Genomic DNA, 13,021 nt, shown 5'->3' with positions numbered 1-13,021 from the left:
CATTTAGGAGGATGTTTTACAAGTAAATGGTATGTTATTTAGATAACAGGTTAGAGTGCCAGCACAGCAAGGATTCAAACCCATATTCTCCTGTATCACCAGCTAAGGCTGACAGGTTAGCAATGCAGGGTGGCAAGCCTGCTCGATATTCCAGGTGGATGGCTGTTTGCAAAGTGAGTTGGTGCTTCGACACAAAAATAAATACCCAATGTGTTTCTCAAAACTACGACTCTGAGATTAAGAGCCTCGTGCTCTACCGACTGAGGTAGCCAGACAGCTTAATTGTGGTACTGACTTGGACCGAAAATTGTGCAGCTAGTTTCTGCAAAAATTGGTGATCAAGTAGAGTTCTTTACATGGCTCCTGTGGCGCAATCGGTTAGCGCGTGGTACTTATACAGCAGTATGCAGCGAAGCAATGCCGAGGTTGTGAGTTCGACCCTCACCAGTAGCAAAAATTTTTCTTAAACATTCTGCCTGTCTATTTCTTGTCCAGAAAAGGAGCTTATTTCACTCCATTTAGGAGGATGTTTTACAAGTAAATGGTATGTTATTTAGATAACAGGTTAGAGTGCCAGCACAGCAAGGACTCAAACTCATATTCTCCTGTATCACCAGCTAAGCCTGACAAGTTAGCAATGCAGGGTGGCAAGCCTGCTCGAAAGTCCAGGTGGATGGCTGTTTGCAAAGTGAGTTGGTGCTTCGGCTCAAAAAGAAATACCCAAAGTGTTTCTCAAAACTACGACTCTGAGATTAAGAGCCTCGTGCTCTACCGACTGAGGTAGCCAGACAGCTCAATTGTTGTACTGACTTGGACCGAAAATTTTACAGGTAGTTTGTGTAAAAATTGGTGATCAGGTAGAGTGCTTTGCTTGGCTCCTGTGGCGCAATCGGTTAGCGCGTGTTACTTATACAGCAGTATGCAGCGAAGCAATGCCTAGGTTATGAGTTTGAGCCTCACCAGGAGTGAGTTTGTTTCTGAAACTTTCCGCCTCTCTTTTTCTTGTCCAGAAAAGGAGCTTATATCACTCCATTTAGGAGGACGTTTTACAAGTAAATGGTAGGTTATTTAGATAACAGGTTAGAGTGCCAGCACAGCAAGGATTCAAACACATATTCTCCTGTATCACCAGCTAAGGCTGACAGGTTAGAAATGCAGGGTGGCAAGCCTGCTCGAAAGTCCAGGTGGATGGCTGTTTGCAAAGTGAGTTGGTGCTTCGACACAAAAATAAATACACTATGTGTTTCTCAAAACTAAGACTCTGAGATTAAGAGCCTCGTGCTCTACCGACTGAGGTAGCCAGACAGCTCAATTGTGGTACTGACTTGGACTGAAAATTGTACAGCTAGTTTATGCAAAAATTGGTGATCAGGTAGAGTACTTTGCATGGCTCTTGTGGCGCAATCGGTTAGCGCGTGCTACTTATACAGCAGTATGCAGCGAAGCAATGCCGAGGTTGTGAGTTCGAGCCTCACCAGGAGTAAGTTTGTTTCTTAAACTTTCTGCCTGTCTATTTCTTGTCCAGAAAAGGAGCTTTTTTCACTCCATTTAGGAGGATGTTTTACAAGTAAATGGTATGTTATTTAGATAACAGGTTAGAGTGCCAGCACAGCAAAGATTCAAACCCATATTCTCCTGTATCACCAGCTAAGGCTGACAGGTTAGCAATGCAGGGTGGCAAGCCTGCTCGAAAGTCCAGGTGGATGGCTGTTTGCAAAGTGGGTTGGTGCTTCGGCTCAAAAAGAAATACCCAAAGTGTTTCTCAAAACTACGACTCTGAGATTAAGAGCCTCGTGCTCTACCGACTGAGGTAGCCAGACAGCTCAATTGTGGTACTGACTTGGACCGAAAATTGTACAGCTAGTTTGTGCAAAAATTGGTGATCAAGTAGAGTGCTTTACACGGCTCCTGTGGTCCAATTGGTTAGCGTGTGGTACTTATACAGCAGTATGCAGCGAAGCAATGCCGAGGTTGTGAGTTCGAGCCTCACCAGGAGCAAGTTTTTTTCTTAAACTTTCTGCCTGTCTATTTCTTGTCCAGAAAAGGAGCTTTTTTCACTCCATTTAGGAGGATGTTTTACAAGTAAATGGTATGTTATTTTGAGAACAGCTTAGAGTGCCAGCACAGCAAGGATTCAAACCCATATTCTCCTGTATCACCAGCTAAGGCTGACAGGTTAGCAATGCAGGGTGGCAAGCCTGCTCGAAAGTCCAGGTGGATGGCTGTTTGCAAAGTGAGTTGGTGCTTCGACACAAAAATAAATACACTATGTGTTTCTCAAAACTAAGACTCTGAGATTAAGAGCCTCGTGCTCTACCGACTGAGGTAGCCAGACAGCTCAATTGTGGTACTGACTTGGACTGAAAATTGTACAGCTAGTTTATGCAAAAATTGGTGATCAGGTAGAGTGCTTTGCATGGCTCTTGTGGCGCAATCGGTTAGCGCGTGCTACTTATACAGCAGTATGCAGCGAAGCAATGCCGAGGTTGTGAGTTCGAGCCTCACCAGGAGCAAGTTTGTTTCTTAAACTTTCTGCCTGTCTATTTCTTGTCCAGAAAAGGAGCTTTTTTCACTCCATTTAGGAGGATGTTTTACAAGTAAATGGTATGTTATTTAGATAACAGGTTAGAGTGCCAGCACAGCAAAGATTCAAACCCATATTCTCCTGTATCACCAGCTAAGGCTGACAGGTTAGCAATGCAGGGTGGCAAGCCTGCTCGAAAGTCCAGGTGGATGGCTGTTTGCAAAGTGGGTTGGTGCTTCGGCTCAAAAAGAAATACCCAAAGTGTTTCTCAAAACTACGACTCTGAGATTAAGAGCCTCGTGCTCTACCGACTGAGGTAGCCAGACAGCTCAATTGTGGTACTGACTTGGACCCAAAATTGTACAGCTAGTTTGTGCAAAAATTGGTGATCAAGTAGAGTGCTTTACACGGCTCCTGAGGTGCAATCGGTTAGCGCGTAGTACTTATACAGCAGTATGCAGCGAAGCAATGCCGAGGTTGTGAGTTCGAGCCTCACCAGGAGCAAGTTTGTTTCTTAAACTTTCTGCCTGTCTATTTCTTGTCCAGAAAAGGAGCTTTTTTCACTCCATTTAGGAGGATGTTTTACAAGTAAATGGTATGTTATTTAGATAACAGGTTAGAGTGCCAGCACAGCAAGGATTCAAACCCATATTCTCCTGTATCACCAGCTAAGGCTGACAGGTTAGCAATGCAGGGTGGCAAGCCTGCTCGAAAGTCCAGGTGGATGGCTGTTTGCAAAGTGGGTTGGTGCTTCGGCTCAAAAAGAAATACCCAAAGTGTTTCTCAAAACTACGACTCTGAGATTAAGAGCCTCGTGCTCTACCGACTGAGGTAGCCAGACAGCTCAATTGTGGTACTGACTTGGACCGAAAATTGTACAGCTAGTTTGTGCAAAAATTGGTGATCAAGTAGAGTGCTTTACACGGCTCCTGTGGTCCAAGTGGTTAGCGTGTGGTACTTATACAGCAGTATGCAGCGAAGCAATGCCGAGGTTGTGAGTTCGAGCCTCACCAGGAGCAAGTTTGTTTCTTAAACTTTCTGCCTGTCTATTTCTTGTCCAGAAAAGGAGCTTTTTTCACTCCATTTAGGAGGATGTTTTACAAGTAAATGGTATTTTATTTTGATAACAGCTTAGAGTGCCAGCACAGCAAGGATTCAAACCCATATTCTCCTGTATCACCAGCTAAGGCTGACAGGTTAGCAATGCAGGGTGGCAAGCCTGCTCGAAAGTCCAGGTGGATGGCTGTTTGCAAAGTGAGTTGGTGCTTCGGCTCAAAAAGAAATACCCAAAGTGTTTCTCAAAACTACGACTCTGAGATTAAGAGCCTCGTGCTCTACCGACTGAGGTAGCCAGACAGCTCAATTGTGGTACTGACTTGGACCGAAAATTGTGCAGCTAGTTTGTGCAAAAATTGGTGATCAAGTAGAGTACTTTACTTGGCTCCTGTGGCGCAATCGGTAGGCGCGTGGTACTTATACAGCAGTATGCAGCGAAGCAATGCCGAGGTTGTGAGTTCGAGCCTCACCAGGAGCAAGTTTTTTTCTTAAACTTTCTGCCTGTCTATTTCTTGTCCAGAAAAGGAGCTTTTTTCACTCCATTTAGGAGGATGTTTTACAAGTAAATGGTATGTTATTTAGATAACAGGTTAGAGTGCCAGCACAGCAAGGATTCAAACCCATATTCTCCTGTATCACCAGCTAAGGCTGACAGGTTAGCAATGCAGGGTGGCAAGCCTGCTCGATATTCCAGGTGGATGGCTGTTTGCAAAGTGAGTTGGTGCTTCGACACAAAAATAAATACCCAATGTGTTTCTCAAAACTACGACTCTGAGATTAAGAGCCTCGTGCTCTACCGACTGAGGTAGCCAGACAGCTTAATTGTGGTACTGACTTGGACCGAAAATTGTGCAGCTAGTTTCTGCAAAAAATGGTGATCAAGTAGAGTTCTTTACATGGCTCCTGTGGCGCAATCGGTTAGCGCGTGGTACTTATACAGCAGTATGCAGCGAAGCAATGCCGAGCTTGTGAGTTCGAGCCTCACCAGGAGCAAGTTTGTTTCTTAAACTTTCTGCCTGTCTATTTCTTGTCCAGAAAAGGAGCTTTTTTCACTCCATTTAGGAGGATGTTTTACAAGTAAATGGTATGTTATTTAGATAACAGGTTAGAGTGCCAGCACAGCAAGGATTCAAACCCATATTCTCCTGTATCACCAGCTAAGGCTGACAGGTTAGCAATGCAGGGTGGCAAGCCTGCTCGAAAGTCCAGGTGGATGGCTGTTTGCAAAGTGGGTTGGTGCTTCGGCTCAAAAAGAAATACCCAAAGTGTTTCTCAAAACTACGACTCTGAGATTAAGAGCCTCGTGCTCTACCGACTGAGGTAGCCAGACAGCTCAATTGTGGTACTGACTTGGACCGAAAATTGTACAGCTAGTTTGTGCAAAATTGGTGATCAAGTAGAGTGCTTTACACGGCTCCTGTGGTCCAAGTGGTTAGCGTGTGGTACTTATACAGCAGAATGCAGCGAAGCAATGCCTAGGTTATGAGTTCGAGCCTCACCAGGAGTGAGTTTGTTTCTGAAACTTTCCGCCTCTCTTTTTCTTGTCCAGAAAAGGAGCTTATATCACTCCATTTAGGAGGACGTTTTACAAGTAAATGGTAGGTTATTTAGATAACAGGTTAGAGTGCCAGCACAGCAAGGATTCAAACACATATTCTCCTGTATCACCAGCTAAGGCTGACAGGTTAGAAATACAGGGTGGCAAGCCTGCTCGAAAGTCCAGGTGGATGGCTGTTTGCAAAGTGAGTTGGTGCTTCGACACAAAAATAAATACACTATGTGTTTCTCAAAACTAAGACTCTGAGATTAAGAGCCTCGTGCTCTACCGACTGAGGTAGCCAGACAGCTCAATTGTGGTACTGACTTGGACTGAAAATTGTACAGCTAGTTTATGCAAAAATTGGTGATCAAGTAGAGTACTTTACTTGGCTCCTGTGGCGCAATCGGTAGGCGCGTGGTACTTATACAGCAGTATGCAGCGAAGCAATGCCGAGGTTGTGAGTTCGAGCCTCACCAGGAGCAAGTTTGTTTCTTAAACTTTCTGCCTGTCTATTTCTTGTCCAGAAAAGGAGCTTTTTTCACTCCATTTAGGAGGATGTTTTACAAGTAAATGGTATTTTATTTTGATAACAGCTTAGAGTGCCAGCACAGCAAGGATTCAAACCCATATTCTCCTGTATCACCAGCTAAGGCTGACAGGTTAGCAATGCAGGGTGGCAAGCCTGCTCGAAAGTCCAGGTGGATGGCTGTTTGCAAAGTGGGTTGGTGCTTCGGCTCAAAAAGAAATACCCAAAGTGTTTCTCAAAACTACGACTCTGAGATTAAGAGCCTCGTGCTCTACCGACTGAGGTAGCCAGACAGCTCAATTGTGGTACTGACTTGGACCCAAAATTGTACAGCTAGTTTGTGCAAAAATTGGTGATCAAGTAGAGTGCTTTACACGGCTCCTGTGGTCCAATTGGTTAGCGCGTGGTACTTATACAGCAGTATGCAGCGAAGCAATGCCGAGGTTGTGAGTTCGAGCCTCACCAGGAGCAAGTTTTTTTCTTAAACTTTCTGCCTGTCTATTTCTTGTCCAGAAAAGGAGCTTTTTTCACTCCATTTAGGAGGATGTTTTACAAGTAAATGGTATGTTATTTAGATAACAGGTTAGAGTGCCAGCACAGCAAGGATTCAAACCCATATTCTCCTGTATCACCAGCTAAGGCTGACAGGTTAGCAATGCAGGGTGGCAAGCCTGCTCGATATTCCAGGTGGATGGCTGTTTGCAAAGTGAGTTGGTGCTTCGACACAAAAATAAATACCCAATGTGTTTCTCAAAACTACGACTCTGAGATTAAGAGCCTCGTGCTCTACCGACTGAGGTAGCCAGACAGCTTAATTGTGGTACTGACTTGGACCGAAAATTGTGCAGCTAGTTTCTGCAAAAAATGGTGATCAAGTAGAGTTCTTTACATGGCTCCTGTGGCGCAATCGGTTAGCGCGTGGTACTTATACAGCAGTATGCAGCGAAGCAATGCCGAGGTTGTGAGTTCGAGCCTCACCAGGAGCAAGTTTGTTTCTTAAACTTTCTGCCTGTCTATTTCTTGTCCAGAAAAGGAGCTTTTTTCACTCCATTTAGGAGGATGTTTTACAAGTAAATGGTATGTTATTTAGATAACAGGTTAGAGTGCCAGCACAGCAAGGATTCAAACCCATATTCTCCTGTATCACCAGCTAAGGCTGACAGGTTAGCAATGCAGGGTGGCAAGCCTGCTCGAAAGTCCAGGTGGATGGCTGTTTGCAAAGTGGGTTGGTGCTTCGGCTCAAAAAGAAATACCCAAAGTGTTTCTCAAAACTACGACTCTGAGATTAAGAGCCTCGTGCTCTACCGACTGAGGTAGCCAGACAGCTCAATTGTGGTACTGACTTGGACCCAAAATTGTACAGCTAGTTTGTGCAAAAATTGGTGATCAAGTAGAGTGCTTTACACGGCTACTGTGGTCCAAGTGGTTAGCGTGTGGTACTTATACAGCAGTATGCAGCGAAGCAATGCCGAGGTTGTGAGTTCGAGCCTCACCAGGAGCAAGTTTCTTTCTTAAACTTTCTGCCTGTCTATTTCTTGTCCAGAAAAGGAGCTTTTTTCACTCCATTTAGGAGGATGTTTTACAAGTAAATGGTATTTTATTTTGATAACAGCTTAGAGTGCCAGCACAGCAAGAATTCAAACCCATATTCTCCTGTATCACCAGCTAAGGCTGACAGGTTAGCAATGCAGGGTGGCAAGCCTGCTCGAAAGTCCAGGTGGATGGCTGTTTGCAAAGTGAGTTGGTGCTTCGGCTCAAAAAGAAATACCCAAAGTGTTTCTCAAAACTACGACTCTGAGATTAAGAGCCTCGTGCTCTACCGACTGAGGTAGCCAGACAGCTCAATTGTGGTACTGACTTGGACCGAAAATTGTGCAGCTAGTTTGTGCAAAAATTGGTGATCAAGTAGAGTGCTTTACTTGGCTCCTGTGGCGCAATCGGTAGGCGCGTGGTACTTATACAGCAGTATGCAGCGAAGCAATGCCGAGGTTGTGCGTTCGAGCCTCACCAGGAGCAAGTTTGTTTCTTAAACTTTCTGCCTGTCTATTTCTTGTCCAGAAAAGGAGCTTTTTTCACTCCATTTAGGAGGATGTTTTACAAGTAAATGGTATTTTATTTTGATAACAGCTTAGAGTGCCAGCACAGCAAGGATTCAAACCCATATTCTCCTGTATCACCAGCTAAGGCTGACAGGTTAGCAATGCAGGGTGGCAAGCCTGCTCGAAAGTCCAGGTGGATGGCTGTTTGCAAAGTGAGTTGGTGCTTCGGCTCAAAAAGAAATACCCAAAGTGTTTCTCAAAACTACGACTGAGATTAAGAGCCTCGTGCTCTACCGACTGAGGTAGCCAGACAGCTCAATTGTGGTACTGACTTGGACCGAAAATTGTGCAGCTAGTTTGTGCAAAAATTGGTGATCAAGTAGAGTGCTTTACTTGGCTCCTGTGGCGCAATCGGTAGGCGCGTGGTACTTATACAGCAGTATGCAGCGAAGCAATGCCGAGGTTGTGAGTTCGAGCCTCACCAGGAGCAAGTTTGTTTCTTAAACTTTCTGCCTGTCTATTTCTTGTCCAGAAAAGGAGCTTTTTTCACTCCATTTAGGAGGATGTTTTACAAGTAAATGGTATGTTATTTAGATAACAGCTTTGAGTGCCAGCACAGCAAGGATTCAAACCCATATTCTCCTGTATCACCAGCTAAGGCTGACAGGTTAGCAATGCAGGGTGGCAAGCCTGCTCGAAAGTCCAGGTGGATGGCTGTTTGCAAAGTGAGTTGGTGCTTCGACACAAAAATAAATACCCAATGTGTTTCTCAAAAGTATGACTCTGAGATTAAGAGCCTCGTGCTCTACCGACTGAGGTAGCCAGACAGCTCAATTGTGGTACTGACTTGGACCGAAAATTGTACAGCTAGTTTGTGCAAAAATTGGTGATCAAGTAGAGTGCTTTACACGGCTCCTGTGGTCCAATTGGTTAGCGCGTGGTACTTATACAGCAGTATGCAGCGAAGCAATGCCGAGGTTGTGAGTTCGAGCCTCACCAGGAGCAAGTTTTTTTCTTAAACTTTCTGCCTGTCTATTTCTTGTCCAGAAAAGGAGCTTTTTTCACTCCATTTAGGAGGATGTTTTACAAGTAAATGGTATGTTATTTAGATAACAGGTTAGAGTGCCAGCACAGCAAGGATTCAAACCCATATTCTCCTGTATCACCAGCTAAGGCTGACAGGTTAGCAATGCAGGGTGGCAAGCCTGCTCGAAAGTCCAGGTGGATGGCTGTTTGCAAAGTGGGTTGGTGCTTCGGCTCAAAAAGAAATACCCAAAGTGTTTCTCAAAACTACGACTCTGAGATTAAGAGCCTCGTGCTCTACCGACTGAGGTAGCCAGACAGCTCAATTGTGGTACTGACTTGGACCGAAAATTGTGCAGCTAGTTTGTGCAAAAATTGGTGATCAAGTAGAGTACTTTACTTGGCTCCTGTGGCGCAATCGGTAGGCGCGTGGTACTTATACAGCAGCATGCAGCGAAGCAATGCCGAGGTTGTGAGTTCGAGCCTCACCAGGAGCAAGTTTGTTTCTTAAACTTTCTGCCTGTCTATTTCTTGTCCAGAAAAGGAGCTTTTTTCACTCCATTTAGGAGGATGTTTTACAAGTAAATGGTATTTTATTTTGATAACAGCTTAGAGTGCCAGCACAGCAAGGATTCAAACCCATATTCTCCTGTATCACCAGCTAAGGCTGACAGGTTAGCAATGCAGGGTGGCAAGCCTGCTCGAAAGTCCAGGTGGATGGCTGTTTGCAAAGTGGGTTGGTGCTTCGGCTCAAAAAGAAATACCCAAAGTGTTTCTCAAAACTACGACTCTGAGATTAAGAGCCTCGTGCTCTACCGACTGAGGTAGCCAGACAGCTCAATTGTGGTACTGACTTGGACCGAAAATTGTACAGCTAGTTTGTGCAAAAATTGGTGATCAAGTAGAGTGCTTTACACGGCTCCTGTGGTCCAATTGGTTAGCGCGTGGTACTTATACAGCAGTATGCAGCGAAGCAATGCCGAGGTTGTGAGTTCGAGCCTCACCAGGAGCAAGTTTTTTTCTTAAACTTTCTGCCTGTCTATTTCTTGTCCAGAAAAGGAGCTTTTTTCACTCCATTTAGGAGGATGTTTTACAAGTAAATGGTATGTTATTTAGATAACAGGTTAGAGTGCCAGCACAGCAAGGATTCAAACCCATATTCTCCTGTATCACCAGCTAAGGCTGACAGGTTAGCAATGCAGGGTGGCAAGCCTGCTCGATATTCCAGGTGGATGGCTGTTTGCAAAGTGAGTTGGTGCTTCGACACAAAAATAAATACCCAATGTGTTTCTCAAAACTACGACTCTGAGATTAAGAGCCTCGTGCTCTACCGACTGAGGTAGCCAGACAGCTTAATTGTGGTACTGACTTGGACCGAAAATTGTGCAGCTAGTTTCTGCAAAAAATGGTGATCAAGTAGAGTTCTTTACATGGCTCCTGTGGCGCAATCGGTTAGCGCGTGGTACTTATACAGCAGTATGCAGCGAAGCAATGCCGAGGTTGTGAGTTCGAGCCTCACCAGGAGCAAGTTTGTTTCTTAAACTTTCTGCCTGTCTATTTCTTGTCCAGAAAATGAGCTTTTTTCACTCCATTTAGGAGGATGTTTTACAAGTAAATGGTATGTTATTTAGATAACAGGTTAGAGTGCCAGCACAGCAAGGATTCAAACCCATATTCTCCTGTATCACCAGCTAAGGCTGACAGGTTAGCAATGCAGGGTGGCAAGCCTGCTCGAAAGTCCAGGTGGATGGCTGTTTGCAAAGTGGGTTGGTGCTTCGGCTCAAAAAGAAATACCCAAAGTGTTTCTCAAAACTACGACTCTGAGATTAAGAGCCTCGTGCTCTACCGACTGAGGTAGCCAGACAGCTCAATTGTGGTACTGACTTGGACCGAAAATTGTACAGCTAGTTTGTGCAAAAATTGGTGGTCAAGTAGAGTGCTTTTCACGGCTCCTGTGGTCCAAGTGGTTAGCGTGTGGTACTTATACAGCAGTATGCAGCGAAGCAATGCCGAGGTTGTGAGTTCGAGCCTCATCAGGAGCAAGTTTGTTTCTTAAACTTTCTGCCTGTCTATTTCTTGTCCAGAAACGGAGCTTTTTTCACTCCATTTAGGAGGATTATTTACAAGTAAATGGTATGTTATTTAGATAACAGCTTAGAGTGCCAGCACAGCAAGGATTCAAACCCATATTCTCCTGTATCACCAGCTAAGGCTGACAGGTTAGCAATGCAGGGTGGCACGCCTGCTCGAAAGTCCAGGTGGATGGCTGTTTGCAAAGTGAGTTGGTGCTTCGGCTCAAAAAGAAATACCCAAAGTGTTTCTCAAAACTACGACTCTGAGATTAAGAGCCTCGTGCTCTACCGACTGAGGTAGCCAGACAGCTCAATTGTTGTACTGACTTGGACCGAAAATTTTACAGTTAGTTTGTGTAAAAATTGGTGATCAGGTAGAGTGCTTCGCTTGGCTCCTGTGGCGCAATCGGTTAGCGCGTTACTTATACAGCAGTATGCAGCGAAGCAATGCCTAGGTTATGAGTTCGAGCCTCACCAGGAGTGAGTTTGTTTCTGAAACTTTCCGCCTCTCTTTTTCTTGTCCAGAAAAGGAGCTTATATCACTCCATTTAGGAGGACGTTTTACAAGTAAATGGTAGGTTATTTAGATAACAGGTTAGAGTGCCAGCACAGCAAGGATTCAAACACATATTCTCCTGTATCACCAGCTAAGGCTGACAGGTTAGAAATGCAGGGTGGCAAGCCTGCTCGAAAGTCCAGGTGGATGGCTGTTTGCAAAGTGAGTTGGTGCTTCGACACAAAAATAAATACACTATGTGTTTCTCAAAACTAAGACTCTGAGATTAAGAGCCTCGTGCTCTACCGACTGAGGTAGCCAGACAGCTCAATTGTGGTACTGACTTGGACTGAAAATTGTACAGCTAGTTTATGCAAAAATTGGTGATCAGGTAGAGTGCTTTGCATGGCTCTTGTGGCGCAATCGGTTAGCACGTGCTACTTATACAGCAGTATGCAGCGAAGCAATGCCGAGGTTGTGAGTTCGAGCCTCACCAGGAGCAAGTTTGTTTCTTAAACTTTCTGCCTGTCTATTTCTTGTCCAGAAAAGGAGCTTATTTCACTCCATTTAGGAGGATGTTTTACAAGTAAATGGTATGTTATTTAGATAACAGGTTAGAGTGCCAGCACAGCAAAGATTCAAACCCAGATTCTCCTGTATCACCAGCTAAGGCTGACAGGTTAGCAATGCAGGGTGGCAAGCCTGCTCGAAAGTCCAGGTGGATGGCTGTTTGCAAAGTGGGTTGGTGCTTCGGCTCAAAAAGAAATACCCAAAGTGTTTCTCAAAACTACGACTCTGAGATTAAGAGCCTCGTGATCTACCGACTGAGGTAGCCAGACAGCTCAATTGTGGTACTGACTTGGACCAAAAATTGTACAGCTAGTTTGTGCAAAAATTGGTGATCAAGTAGAGTGCTTTACACGGCTCCTGTGGTCCAATTGGTTAGCGCGTGGTACTTATACAGCAGTATGCAGCGAAGCAATGCCGAGGTTGTGAGTTCGAGCCTCACCAGGAGCAAGTTTTTTTCTTAAACTTTCTGCCTGTCTATTTCTTGTCCAGAAAAGGAGCTTTTTTCACTCCATTTAGGAGGATGTTTTACAAGTAAATGGTATGTTATTTAGATAACAGGTTAGAGTGCCAGCACAGCAAGGATTCAAACCCATATTCTCCTGTATCACCAGCTAAGGCTGACAGGTTAGCAATGCAGGGTGGCAAGCCTGCTCGATATTCCAGGTGGATGGCTGTTTGCAAAGTGAGTTGGTGCTTCGACACAAAAATAAATACCCAATGTGTTTCTCAAAACTACGACTCTGAGATTAAGAGCCTCGTGCTCTACCGACTGAGGTAGCCAGACAGCTTAATTGTGGTACTGACTTGGACCGAAAATTGTGCAGCTAGTTTCTGCAAAAAATGGTGATCAAGTAGAGTTCTTTACATGGCTCCTGTGGCGCAATCGGTTAGCGCGTGGTACTTATACAGCAGTATGCAGCGAAGCAATGCCGAGGTTGTGAGTTCGAGCCTCACCAGGAGCAAGTTCGTTTCTTAAACTTTCTGCCTGTCTATTTCTTGTCCAGAAAAGGAGCTTTTTTCACTCCATTTAGGAGGATGTTTTACAAGTAAATGGTATGTTATTTAGATAACAGGTTAGAGTGCCAGCACAGCAAGGATTCAAACCCATATTCTCCTGTATCACCAGCTAAGGCTGACAGGTTAGCAATGCAGGGGGGCAAGCCTGCTCGAAAGTC

The 13,021-nt window shown here is 44.7% G+C and overlaps 15 non-coding genes across 15 annotated transcripts; all 15 read left to right on the top strand.

The window, feature by feature from the left end:
- Nucleotides 1-359: 359 nt before the first annotated feature.
- On the top strand, nucleotides 360-453 carry trnai-uau (transfer RNA isoleucine (anticodon UAU)). Its single transcript has 2 exons — nucleotides 360-397; nucleotides 418-453. It is a non-coding gene; the product is annotated as a tRNA-Ile (tRNA).
- Nucleotides 454-2,419: 1,966 nt separating this feature from the next.
- trnai-uau (transfer RNA isoleucine (anticodon UAU)) lies at nucleotides 2,420-2,513 on the top strand. Its single transcript has 2 exons — nucleotides 2,420-2,457; nucleotides 2,478-2,513. It is a non-coding gene; the product is annotated as a tRNA-Ile (tRNA).
- Nucleotides 2,514-3,964: 1,451 nt separating this feature from the next.
- On the top strand, nucleotides 3,965-4,058 carry trnai-uau (transfer RNA isoleucine (anticodon UAU)). Its single transcript has 2 exons — nucleotides 3,965-4,002; nucleotides 4,023-4,058. It is a non-coding gene; the product is annotated as a tRNA-Ile (tRNA).
- Nucleotides 4,059-4,479: 421 nt separating this feature from the next.
- Nucleotides 4,480-4,573, top strand: trnai-uau (transfer RNA isoleucine (anticodon UAU)). The gene is made up of 2 exons: nucleotides 4,480-4,517; nucleotides 4,538-4,573. It is a non-coding gene; the product is annotated as a tRNA-Ile (tRNA).
- Nucleotides 4,574-5,508: 935 nt separating this feature from the next.
- Nucleotides 5,509-5,602, top strand: trnai-uau (transfer RNA isoleucine (anticodon UAU)). The gene is made up of 2 exons: nucleotides 5,509-5,546; nucleotides 5,567-5,602. It is a non-coding gene; the product is annotated as a tRNA-Ile (tRNA).
- Nucleotides 5,603-6,023: 421 nt separating this feature from the next.
- trnai-uau (transfer RNA isoleucine (anticodon UAU)) lies at nucleotides 6,024-6,117 on the top strand. Its single transcript has 2 exons — nucleotides 6,024-6,061; nucleotides 6,082-6,117. It is a non-coding gene; the product is annotated as a tRNA-Ile (tRNA).
- Nucleotides 6,118-6,538: 421 nt separating this feature from the next.
- trnai-uau (transfer RNA isoleucine (anticodon UAU)) lies at nucleotides 6,539-6,632 on the top strand. The gene is made up of 2 exons: nucleotides 6,539-6,576; nucleotides 6,597-6,632. It is a non-coding gene; the product is annotated as a tRNA-Ile (tRNA).
- Nucleotides 6,633-7,568: 936 nt separating this feature from the next.
- trnai-uau (transfer RNA isoleucine (anticodon UAU)) lies at nucleotides 7,569-7,662 on the top strand. The gene is made up of 2 exons: nucleotides 7,569-7,606; nucleotides 7,627-7,662. It is a non-coding gene; the product is annotated as a tRNA-Ile (tRNA).
- Nucleotides 7,663-8,081: 419 nt separating this feature from the next.
- Nucleotides 8,082-8,175, top strand: trnai-uau (transfer RNA isoleucine (anticodon UAU)). The gene is made up of 2 exons: nucleotides 8,082-8,119; nucleotides 8,140-8,175. It is a non-coding gene; the product is annotated as a tRNA-Ile (tRNA).
- Nucleotides 8,176-8,596: 421 nt separating this feature from the next.
- Nucleotides 8,597-8,690, top strand: trnai-uau (transfer RNA isoleucine (anticodon UAU)). The gene is made up of 2 exons: nucleotides 8,597-8,634; nucleotides 8,655-8,690. It is a non-coding gene; the product is annotated as a tRNA-Ile (tRNA).
- Nucleotides 8,691-9,111: 421 nt separating this feature from the next.
- Nucleotides 9,112-9,205, top strand: trnai-uau (transfer RNA isoleucine (anticodon UAU)). The gene is made up of 2 exons: nucleotides 9,112-9,149; nucleotides 9,170-9,205. It is a non-coding gene; the product is annotated as a tRNA-Ile (tRNA).
- Nucleotides 9,206-9,626: 421 nt separating this feature from the next.
- trnai-uau (transfer RNA isoleucine (anticodon UAU)) lies at nucleotides 9,627-9,720 on the top strand. The gene is made up of 2 exons: nucleotides 9,627-9,664; nucleotides 9,685-9,720. It is a non-coding gene; the product is annotated as a tRNA-Ile (tRNA).
- A 421-nt stretch (nucleotides 9,721-10,141) lies between these two features.
- trnai-uau (transfer RNA isoleucine (anticodon UAU)) lies at nucleotides 10,142-10,235 on the top strand. The gene is made up of 2 exons: nucleotides 10,142-10,179; nucleotides 10,200-10,235. It is a non-coding gene; the product is annotated as a tRNA-Ile (tRNA).
- A 1,964-nt stretch (nucleotides 10,236-12,199) lies between these two features.
- Nucleotides 12,200-12,293, top strand: trnai-uau (transfer RNA isoleucine (anticodon UAU)). Its single transcript has 2 exons — nucleotides 12,200-12,237; nucleotides 12,258-12,293. It is a non-coding gene; the product is annotated as a tRNA-Ile (tRNA).
- Nucleotides 12,294-12,714: 421 nt separating this feature from the next.
- On the top strand, nucleotides 12,715-12,808 carry trnai-uau (transfer RNA isoleucine (anticodon UAU)). The gene is made up of 2 exons: nucleotides 12,715-12,752; nucleotides 12,773-12,808. It is a non-coding gene; the product is annotated as a tRNA-Ile (tRNA).
- The last annotated feature ends 213 nt before the right edge of the window (nucleotides 12,809-13,021 follow it).

This window comes from Salvelinus fontinalis, chromosome 3, assembly GCF_029448725.1.
Source record: "Salvelinus fontinalis isolate EN_2023a chromosome 3, ASM2944872v1, whole genome shotgun sequence".
Classification (NCBI taxonomy): domain Eukaryota; kingdom Metazoa; phylum Chordata; class Actinopteri; order Salmoniformes; family Salmonidae; genus Salvelinus; species Salvelinus fontinalis.
The sequence above is the reverse complement of the archived record's forward strand: the minus strand, read 5'-3'. Positions and strand labels throughout refer to the sequence as shown.